Raw genomic sequence first — 8826 nt, forward strand, 5'->3', positions numbered from 1 at the left:
TGATAAATTCTATATCTTACAGGTAATTCCAACGCTGTTTGATTCATGTAAGTGTTTTATTGTGACGTGTGTAGGTGTCATGTTTTATAGCGGCGGTCAGACATTGTTTTTCCCTTCTTCTTGAAACATTTTTTTGAAACAATTTTTGATATAACAATTTGTTTCGTCACAATATATATAAGTGACAATTTTTCAATAAAAACGATTTTTTATTTTTTATATAAAAACTTTATTAGTACTTTACACGATGCAAGCTTAACTTCTACTGACTAAAAGGTTTTTTCTGCTTAGCGCAGCAAGTTCTTTTTTTTTTGTTCAATTTAATGGTGTTGGGAGAGAGCTTAAATGTCACTCCCCCCACCTTAAGAATAAGCAATATTCCTATTGCGTTAACTATACATAATATTTTATACACTTTATTATTTTATATACTTATATTTTATATTATATTTTACAAAGGATAATTATAACAATAGCACAATAATATAATAATATAATAGTATAATAATATAATAAAAGTGACATTAATTTGTTCAATTTTTTTCAATTCTTTTTTTGAATATTTTATATTATATTTTACAAAGGATAATTATAATAATAGTATAATAATATTATATGGTAGTATAATAATATTATTATTATTATTGAGTAAGGGTTCGTGCACTGCGACCTAAAAGATCTATTGTGCCCCTTTGTCGGGTTAGAGTATTTCTCCAAGATTTCTTTAATGAAAGACAGTATGGATATCTTCCCCAGTCTTGAATCCTTATAATCCATGAAATACTCTCCTAGGTGTTTCTTTCGCTTATGCATAAGTGCCGGGCACTCCCCAAGCACATGGTATGCCGTTTCTCTCTCTTCCCTGCAGTATCTGCAATCTGAGTTGGATTGAATTCCTAACTTCGATAGGTGATTATTCAATCTGCAGTGACCGGTCAGTAATCCCGTAATAATTCTTATGTTAGTTTTTGATTGTACTATGCAATCTTTAAAGCGTTTTAGGTTGTAAGTCCCTAAACGCATTTTAGATTGTGAGAGTCTTGGTAGCATAACTAATAGAGTTCTCTCTCTTTTTTCTCTGCGTCATTCATAATAATGGATAGAGCTCCTTTGTCTAGACCACAGAATGGTTCTGTGCCTATCATTCTTGATGCCGCGCCTCTACTTGCAAGTTTGTCTGCCATTTCATTACCTTGGATACCAGTATGTCCCGGAATCCATAAAAGGTGCACCTGATTGATCCCACCGAGTGTGTTCAGCTTGTCAATGCATTCCCATACCAGTTTGGATGTTACCTGGTAAGATATGAGTGCCTTAATAGCTGCCTGGCTGTCAGTCAGTATTGCAATTTTACGGTTCTAGTAGTTACGTTCAAGATTGAAACTGGCGCATCTATCTATCGCGTATATTTCCGCTTGAAAGATGGTTGTATTGTTTCCTAATGCTATCGTGGTTTCTTTTATTTTTGGGATGTTAGACAAACCTTCCGAGTTCTTTTTGTTGTCAAGTTCAGTTTTGAAGTTTTTTGTAAAGTTATGCTTTACAATCATCCTGTCCATTGGCATTTCAATTTCTGGGATTTGTGCAGCCAAAGTATCAAGTTTTTTGCTGTTGGTTTCAAGACCAGTCACCTTGTTTGTAGTTACTCTTAGAGCAGCCCTCTTCGCCTGTGATTGCACATAGATATGAAGAGGAGTGAGTTCCAGGAGTATTTCAATTGATGACGTGGGACATGTTCTCTGATCATTGGTCTGATTACTGCTGTGTATATCCATCGCAGTGACTTTGGTGTACATTCCCAATTCTTACCTGCGATGGATCTACATGTCATAAAGGCTTTGGTTGCCTTTTTTGTCACTTCTTGGATATGAGATTTCCATGTTAATTTTTGGTCTAGAATTATAGCCAAAAATTTTACCTCCTTTTGTAGTTTTATTTCAAACCCATCTAAGCGGATGGGTTTAAGGTTTTTTATTTTGTATTTCTTAGTGAATAGCACAATGGTTGACTTATTTTCAGCCCAACCGAATTGTACCATTCTTTAGTTAGTTTTAAGCCTAACTGGATTCTTTCGCACAGAGTATTCTCAAATTTTCCTCTGCAGATAATTACCACATCATCGGCGTACCCCTGGATTTGGAAGCCATTCCTGTCCAGTTTTACCAATAGTTCATCCACTACCATACTCCACATAAGGGGTGATAATAATCCACCTTGTGGGCACCCTCGCGAAGGATTTGCAAAAGTATTACCATTACTGGTCGGAATTTCTACTCTCCTGGTGCGAAGCATATTGCTCATCCAACGTGAGAGTGTGCCATTGATTCCTCTTTTAGAAATAGTTGAGTTTATAACCTCATGTGAAGTGTTATCAAAGGCTCCTTCAATGTCTAAGAAAGCGCAAATTGCTATCTCTTTCTTATCTATGCTGTCCTGAATCGTGTTACTTAGTTGATGCAAGGCCGTTTCTGTCGACTGCCGTTCAATGTCTGACGTTCAATGTCTGCTATACCCATTTTCCCAGTGCAAACTTCTATTTTAATATTTAATTTATTACACCATTCTTTGATATTGACGTTATTAATGCCTTGATCTTGGTCAATTTTCAATACTTTAGGAGGTCCCATTGTGTTAAATATTTTAATAAGAGCTCTTTTAGTTTCTAGCCAATTTAATACTTGTACTTCTTCAATTGTACTGAATTTTGAGTACAAATCTATACATGTTAGAATATGTTTTTTTCCCATTCGCAGAAATCTATTACATATTTTTCTCTAATTTCACAAACTGGAGGAGTGATTTTAAATGGCATTTTGTTTGCAACATGGTCATATTTGCATCGATTGCACAAATCACATTTTGATGATTTTAGTAATTTCTTTGAAATAGTTAGGAAAATAATAACTGATATATAATTTTTTCAATTCTTTGATGAAGTCCTTCTAAGTGGATTTCAAGAATTTTAGTTTTAAAGTCGGTATAATTAGGGATATTTTTCCAAACTAAGGATTTGAAAATATTCAGAAATCTTAAAAAGTCTTCATTATTTGGCATAAAAATAGCCGTGGTATTAGTTAGTGAAAATGACTTTATAATGTCTTTTATTTGTTCAGTATTTAATTCTATATATGTACTTAATTGTGGTGACACAATTTTTGAATATATGCTCCACATGTGTACTATTTTCATCAGATCTCATTAATCTCAACTGTCTTTTAAAGACATTGAGTGGTCTTTCCGCAATTGGGATAAAGTTTTGACTATTTTCTGATGCAGAATGAATGGTGGCAATATCGGATGAAATTTCATCAAAATTACATTCCTCAATTTGAATACGTGACAGAGAATCTGCCACATGATTTTCTCTCCCTGGAATATATTTTATCATATTCATTTAGTTTCCATTTCCACCTTTGCAGTTTAGAATTGGGTTTTTTTAAGTTGTGAAGCCCCTGAAGTGGGCGATGGTCACTATTTACAGCAAACTTCCTGCCATATAGGTATGGACGAAAGTACTTTGTGGTCCAAACAACAGCGAGCAGTTCTTTTTCTGTGGTAGAATAGTGTGATTCATGCTCATTCAGGATGCGACTAGCAAAACAAACTGGGCGACCTTGTTGACTTAAAACTGCACCTAGTGCAATATTTGAAACATCTGTTGTAAGTGTAAAATCTTTTTTATAATCTGGGTAGAACAAAACAGGGTCTTTCGTTATTAAGATTTTGATTGTATCAAACGCTTTGTTATATTCCCTATCAGTTATGTTGACTTTGTTGCCTTTTTTTAAGCAATGAGTTAGGGGTTTTGTTATCTTATGGTAGAAAAATCTTTTATAAATTTTCTATAGAACCCAGCTAATCCCAAGAATTGTTTAATTTCTTTTTCATTTTTCGGTAGCTTCGATTTTATTTGGATTTGGTCTGATTTCCTCTGGGGTTACAATATGCCCTAAGAATTCGGCTTCTTTCTTAAGAAACTCGCTTTTATCCAATTGGATTTTTAAATTAGCTTCACTTAATCTGATAAAGACTCTATCAAGAGCTTCAATGTGCTCCTGAAGTGAAGTACTGAAGACAATTATGTCATCTAAATATACTAAACATTCCTTCCCAATTAATCCATCCAAGATTGTGTTCATCAATCTTTGAAACGTGGACGGAGCGTTTTTCAGCCCAAATAGCATTCGCAAAAACTCAAAATGACCAGTTCTAGTTGAAAAGACTTTTTTCATTCTATCCTTTGGGTCGATTTCTATCTGATGGAATCCTTTTGTAAGATCAATTGTACTAAAATATAAACAGTTGCCAAGTTTTTCAAGTATTTCATCCATTAGGGGTAACGGATATTTATCACTAATAGTTATATCATTCAATTTACGGTAATCGATTACGATTCGCCTTTTTTGAATTTTTGAAGCATCTAAGTTCTTAGGCACCACCCAAATTGGTGCAGAATATGGCGATTTACTATGACAAATAATCCCCTTGTCTAACATTTCTTTTATTTGCGTATCAACTTCTGATTTGTGGACTTCAGGATATCGATAGGACTTAACATATATAGGGTCATCATGAGTTGGGTTGATTCGATGTTTGATTTTATTAGTATTTTATTAGATTTATTATCACCTACTTTATACCATAAATTTTCAAACTTATTTAATATTATATTTATTTCGCTTAATTCTAAATTTCGGTTTAGTCTAAATTTCGGTTCATAAGCATTGCTATTGAAGTAAAGTTCTTTAATTTCATTATCGAAATTATTTTTAAATTTATAAGTAACATTGTTTAATATAATATTTTTATGAATAACGTCAATTTTCGCTTGAAGCTGTTGAAGTAAATCGAAACCTAGAAGACCATCATAATTTTTAGAGAGGTCACACACATAAAATTTTAAATAATTTTTTCCTTTATCATTATAAACCTCTTGAATATTGTTTAATGTAATTTGCCCTGTTTTTGTTGCTACTGTTATTGGTTTTACTTTTAATATTGGAGATTTTAAAATATTGGGTTGAACAAGACTTACTGATGAACCTGTAACAATAAGAAATTTAAAGGGTTGATTTTCTAATTTTAGTTCTATTTTTGGTAAGTGTCCGGGGCTTCTAACCGAAAATTTTCATTGTCAACCTCTGAAGCTCTATTAATGTTTTGGTTCCGTGCACTGTGAAATTTATTGGGATTCTTATGTGTTGTATTATAAGAACTATTAAAATAATTATCATTATTGTGTGCATTTTGATGCGAATTCCTAAAATTATTGTATTGAGAATTTGATTGTTGATTATAACGAATATTTTCCCCAATTACAATATTGATATATTCGTCGTTCTCTTTCAAAATTTTTATAGCAGAGTTAACGTCTGCAGCCATATTGGCATTAATTAAAGCTGTAAGGTGGGGGGTAGTCTCTTGTTCAATGTTTTTACATTATTAGTTTTAATTCGTTAAGCAAGAAGTTAATATTTGCTAAATTGGTTTCCTTTAATTTAATATTGTCCCTGATTTTGCATATTTCGGAATTTAATTCCTTACAAAATTCTCTAATGTTACTCACTAATCGCAGCTGCGTTTTAACCGGACTGGGATTCGCACACTCATTAATCAGGTGTGCCCTCAACTCCTCCCAACAAGTTGATTGTTCTCTTCTTATTAAGTTCAAAGCCTCTCCACGAAGAGTGCTAATTATACACTGGAAGTAGAATGGCTTCTTTTCGCCCGTGAGAGATGAAGAGTTTGGTATAATTGTATTGATGCTATCAATATACAGTGTCAGGTATTTATTGTCGCCATCAAATGGAGCGATCAATTTTATACCCGCCACTGTTCTATCTTTTCTTTCTCTTTCTTCAATTATGGTATTAACAATAGTTTTCTCTTCGGTCATTTTGGACAGTTGACAGTTAGTTTGTTGAGATTCACAGTTAAGATAAATTTGAAGGTTAAAAGAAAAACAATGTTAGATGCTTTAAAAATTGTTGTTGTATATGTTTTGTGGAAAGTTTTTTTTGTTTTTGTTTTTGGTAGAATGATAAACGATAAATGTTTTTATTTTACAAGTTTCCCTTGTAATATTTATATTTTTATTGAATAAATATTAAAAATGCACTTTAATCACAAAAAGTATTTCTAATTTTTTATTTATTATTTACTACTGCTGCTGATATACGGCACGTTGACTAACTTTGTCTAATTTTTGAGATTAAATTTTTGATTTGATTTTTTTATAATCGTAATGTATAGTTCATCAATAAATATAATAATAAAACATATTTTAAAACAGTTATTAATATTGATAATAGAATTGATTAGAAATAAAAACTAATTAATTGTTCTTGATTTGTGTAATTTTTCTTAATTACTTTTAAACATATATGAAAAAAATTGTTATTCTAAGTCTTTACTGCTGTTTTGTTTTATAATATTTTAATAAATTTTAAGATTAAGTTTAATATTTTAAAGTTTCACAATTGGAAATGAATTATCTTAAAGGATCATTTTCGTTGATCCTACCGACTGCGCCAGTGACAATTTTTCAATAAAAGCGATTTTTTTATTTTTTAAATAAAAACTTTATTAGTACTTTGCACGATGTAAGCTTAACTTCTATTGATTAAAAGGTTTCTTCTGCATAGCGCAGCAAGTTCTTTTTTTTTTGTTCAATTTAGTGGTGTTGGGAGAGAGCTTAAATGTCACTTACATATATATTATATATTATATATTATATATTATATATTATATATTATATATTATATATTATATGTTAATTTTATATATAAGACTAGATAACCCGACAAACGTTGTTTTGCCTTATAAATTATTTCTAGTTTCTAGATAAATTCTAGTGTAGATAAAAAGTAACTTACTTATTATAAGTGTGTAAGTATGTGGTATATGCATGAAATAGGCATGGAGCCCTATGAACGAAAAGGAAAATAAAAATAACAAACGCCAAACAATATTTATTTTAAGTTATTATAGTTTATTTATTAAATTATTAATTTAAAATCAATAGATTTGTATGATACCAAGTTCCCTGGCAACAACTGTTGTATCTTCAAATTTAAATTGTCTTGGATTGACTGTAAATAATAATAATGATAATGGGCCAGTAAAATTAACCAACAACAGTCGAAGATAAAAGCACTCAGTGTGTCTTGGATTATCTGTAAATAAGCGTTCGATTTAAATGAATTGAGACATGGATCAACTGGTGAAACTTGCTTGCGGGGCATCCATTTTTTTGTTTGAGCCCATGTGAAATAGCGTGGTACTTGTGAATAGAGTAATGTTCTTGCAAAGGCACCAAAATCATCCGTACTATTACACAATTCAAAAAATGCAGTGAGTGTAGTTTTAGGTGGATTTGTACCACGATCAATCACTGTCTCGTTCGTGAAAAATACACGCTGACCGTTTTCAAGATGGACGGCTAACTGAACAGCTGCTGGATCCCGTTCATGAATTAGAAAACCGAAGATACGCCAAGCAGCTTTATTGGAGCTGATGTACCGACCAATTTGGTAGAACGTAATTTCACCGTTTTTGTTCATTGGAGGAGCATTTACATTAGTATTTTCTACTCTAAACACAGCCATATCACTGCCTTTATGGACATACTTATATATTTGATGCTCTTCACAGAACTGCAAAACTCAACATTTATATGAGCATTGTATGTCTTGCTTAGCAGAGGCGAATATGGCACCACCCGCCATTGTCCCCCATTATCGGGATTTCTTCGACGATATATTGGATATTCGTCGGTATTTGTTATAGTATCATTAGTGAAATCTTTAGAAAAATTTTTAGTACATTTTCCATCTGCCATGCAAGGCGAAGACGAAGAAACGAAGTGAATGTAAATGCTCGATGTACTTGTTGGCGTAGTTACATAAAATATTAAGAAAAAATTTTTCTTTTTCAAAAATATAAAAAAATTTATGTCAAAAAAATAAAAAAATTTTTGTTAAAGCAATAAAGATATTTTTGCTGGATAGGGACACCCTAATCACTTTAGCAGTATGAAAAATAGATAGTAGCCGATTCTCAGACCTACTGAATACGCATATAAAATTTGGTAAAGATCGGTAAAGCCGTTTCGGAGGAGTACGGTAACTAACATTTTGACAATGTTAATTTTATATATAAGATACTAGATAACCCGACAAACGTTGTTTTGCCTTATAAATTATTTCTAGTTTCTAGATAAATTCTAGTGTAGGCAAAAAGTAACTTACTTATTATAAGAGTGTAAGTCTGTGGTATGTATATGCATGAAATAGGCATGGAGCGCTATGAACGAAAAGGAAAATAAAAATAACAAACGCCAAACAATATTATTTTTAAGTTATTATAGTTTATTTATTAAATTATTAATTTAAAATCAATAGATTTGTATGATACCAAGTTCCCTGGCAACAACTGTTGTATCTTCAAATTTAAATTGTCTTGGATTGACTCTAAATAATAATAATGATAATGGGCCAGTAACATTAACCAACAAAAGTCGAAGATAAAAGCACTCAGTGTGTCTTGAATTAACTGTAAATAAGCGTTCGATTTAAATAAATTGAGACATGCAACAACTGGTGAAACTTGCTTGCGGGGCATCCATTTTTTTGTTTGAGACCATGTGAAATAGCGTGGTACTTGTGAATGGAGTAATGTTCTTGCAAAGGCACCAAAATCATCCGTACTATTACAGAATTCAAAATATGCAGTGAGTGTAGATTTAGATGGATTTGTACCACAATCAATCACTGTCTCGTTCGTGAAAAATACACGCTGACCGTTTTCAAGATGGACGGCTAACTG

Source organism: Teleopsis dalmanni, chromosome 2 (genome assembly GCF_002237135.1).
Source record: "Teleopsis dalmanni isolate 2A chromosome 2, ASM223713v2, whole genome shotgun sequence".
Lineage (NCBI taxonomy): Eukaryota > Metazoa > Arthropoda > Insecta > Diptera > Diopsidae > Teleopsis > Teleopsis dalmanni.